This window comes from Neovison vison, chromosome 7 (genome assembly GCF_020171115.1).
Source record: "Neovison vison isolate M4711 chromosome 7, ASM_NN_V1, whole genome shotgun sequence".
Taxonomy (NCBI): Eukaryota; Metazoa; Chordata; class Mammalia; order Carnivora; family Mustelidae; genus Neogale; species Neogale vison.
Window position 1 is genome coordinate 191,296,544 of NC_058097.1, and position 3,268 is coordinate 191,299,811.

The window sequence follows — 3,268 nt, forward strand, 5'->3', positions numbered from 1 at the left end:
GATTGTTCAATTAGTAACCTTTGGTAATAAAATATATGTGTGTTTTTGTCTAAATGTATAACTTTTGCATTTACCACTCAGTCTCCTGAAGACCTTTCCATACTAGTCTATATAGATATAACTCATTCTCAGCTTCCTCAATGTACTTAAATCTTCTTTATGAAGATAACAGCAAAATTCATGTTTCCAGTCCTTGTCATGTTTTCCCCAATTTTATTTTGTTGTAGCCAATAACTAGGATAAAATTCTTTTGAAAAATTTAAGTATGAGTTTTTTGATCAAATAGTATTTAAATATTGTATTTAAGTATTTAAATATTGATGTTTGTAGTTATTGGTGATATTTCAAAAAGTCAAGAATGTTGTTGTTTTTCCAGCAGTAATTTAGATGTTTACACTCTTTTTTCCTTAATATATTAATGTGATTATCTACATTGAAGGATTTTATTGTATGGGATTGTTATAGAATTTCTGCTTTATTTTTATAAATTAAAATAGTCTATAGGTTCTGTTTTTGTGTAATACTTTCTAGGTTCGATATCAGTTTATAAATAGAGCTTTATGAAGCCATCCTTTAGGAGCCATCCTAATGGCTCCCTACCCCCAGCCATTTCTCATCTCTCTGTTAGACTTAATGTTTTCTTTTATACTTATGGTAGCACTGTTGACCAGCTAGTATGTTATCCATTTCACTTTTAAAATTTTGTTTCATTATCTGTTCTCCCACTAGAATGTATTAACAGCAGTGTTAGTGCTGGGCATGGTAAATAATTGAATGAATGGTTTATGGAGAGAATTAGGAATCTGATTTTTTAAAATAATGCATTTTTAATCAGTTTAAGTAGCACTGGGGTGATATTTTATTTGAAAACTTGTGAGTAAAATTGCACTTGGCATTTATCGTTCATCTTTTTTGTGGGAATTTTTTGTTAACACATTATGTGTGTTTATTCTCCTGTTCCTTATAGACACTATGAGGTTGATACTATACTTGGACCCATTTTGTGGTGTACAATGGAGGTTCATTGGGGTTAAGTAGCTTCCCCATGGCCACCAACCTGTGAGAGTGTCAATGCCAAAGTCAATCCCCAGACTTAAGTCTATGTTACTAATCACATCTGTACAGCTGCTTCTTTGATGGAATTCTCCCACAAAGGCATCTCAGGTTGGTGTTTCCTTGATGGTTAGTTTTTCTGATGGGATTTTATTTATTTATTTATTTATCAACATGTAATATATTATTTGCTTCAGAGGTACAGGTCTTTCATCAGTCTTGCACAATTCACAGCACTCACCATAGCACATCCCCTCCCCAATGTCCATACCCCAACCATCCTATTCTCCCACCCCATGACCCAGAAACCCTCAGTTTATTTCCTGAGATTAAGAGTCTCTTTTGGTTTGTTTCCTTCCTGATCCCATCCTGTTTCATTTTTTTCCCCTCCCTACCCCCAAGACCCCTTGCCCTGCCTCCCAAATTCCTCATATCAGAGAGATCATATGATAATATGATAATTGTCTTTCTCTGATTGACTTATTTCACTCAGCATAATATCCTCTACTTCCATCCATGTCATTGCAAATGGCAAGATTTCATTTTTTGATGGCTTCATAGTATTCGTATATATATATATATATATATATATATATATATATACACACCACATCTTCTTTATCCATTTATCTGTTGATGGACATCTAGGTTCTTTCCATAGTTTGGCTATTGTGGGCATTGCCACTATAAACATTTGGGTGCACATGCCCCTTCAAATAGCTACAGTTGTATCTTTAGGGCAAATACTCAGTAGTGCTATTGCTGGGTCATAGGGCAGCTCTATTTTTAACTTTTTCATAGAGTGTACTTGCTCTTTTTTTAAATTTTTTAAAAAGATTTTATTTATTTATTTGACAGACAGAGATCACAAGTAGGCAGAGATGCAGGCAGAGAGAGAGAGGGAAAGGCTCTCTGCTCAGCAGGGATGTGGGGCTAGATCCCAGGACCCTGGGATCATGACCTGAGCTGAAAGCAGAGGCTTTAACCCACTGAGCCACCCATGTGCCCCTATTTTCAACTTTTTGAGGTTGTTTTCAACTGTTTTCCAGAGTGGCTGCACGAGCTTAATTTCCACCAACAGTGTAGTAGGGTTCCCCTTTCTCCACATCCTTACTAACAGCTGTAATTTTTTGACTTGTTAATTTTAGCCATTCTAATTGGTATGAGGTGGTATCTCACTGTGTTTTGATTTGTATTTCCCTGATGTCGAGTGATGTTGAGCACTTTTTCATGTATCTGTTGGCCATTTGGATGGCTTCTTTGCAGAAATGTCTGTTCATGTCTTCTGCCCACTTCTTGATTGGATTATTTGTTCTTTGGATGTTGAGTGTGACAAGGTTTTTATAGATTTTGGATAGTAGCCCTTTATCTGATATGTCGTTTGCAAATATCTTCTCCCATTCTGTTGGTTGTCTTTGGTTTTGTTGACTGTTTCCTTTGCTGTGCAAAAGCTTTTGATCTTGATGAAGTCCCAATATTTCATTTTTGCCCTTGCTTCCCATGCCTTTGTTTCAACATCTGCAAATCAATCAATATGGTACAATACATTAATAAAAGAAAGAACATGAACCATATGATACTCTTAATAGGTGCTGAAAAAACGTTTGACAAAGTAGAACATCCTTTCTTAATCAAACCTCTTCACAGTATAGGGATAGAGGGTACATACCTCCGTATTATCAAAGCCATCTATGAAAACCCACAGTGAATATCATTCTCAATGGGGAAAAACTGAGTGTTTTCCCTAAGGTCAGGAACATGGCAGGACTGTCCACTATCACCACTGCAATTCAACATAGTATTAGGAGTCCTAGCCTCAGCAATCAGACAACAAAAAGAGGTAAAAGGCATCCAAATCAGCAAAGAAGAAGTCAAATTCTCACTCTGCAGATTATACGATATGTTATGTGGAATATCCAAAATACTCCACCCCAAAGCTACTAGAACTCAGACAGGAATTCAGTGAAGTGTCAGGATATAAAATCAATGCACAGAAATCAGTTGCATTTCTATACACCAGTAATAGCAAGACAGAAGAAAGAGAAATTAAGGAGTTGAACCCATTTATAACTGCACCGAAGACCATAAGATACCTAGGAATATACCTCACCAAAGAGGCAAAGAATATATACTCAGAAAACTATAAAATGCTTATGAAAAAAATTGAGGAAGACACTAAGAAATGGAAAACTCTTTCATGCTTATGGATTGGAAG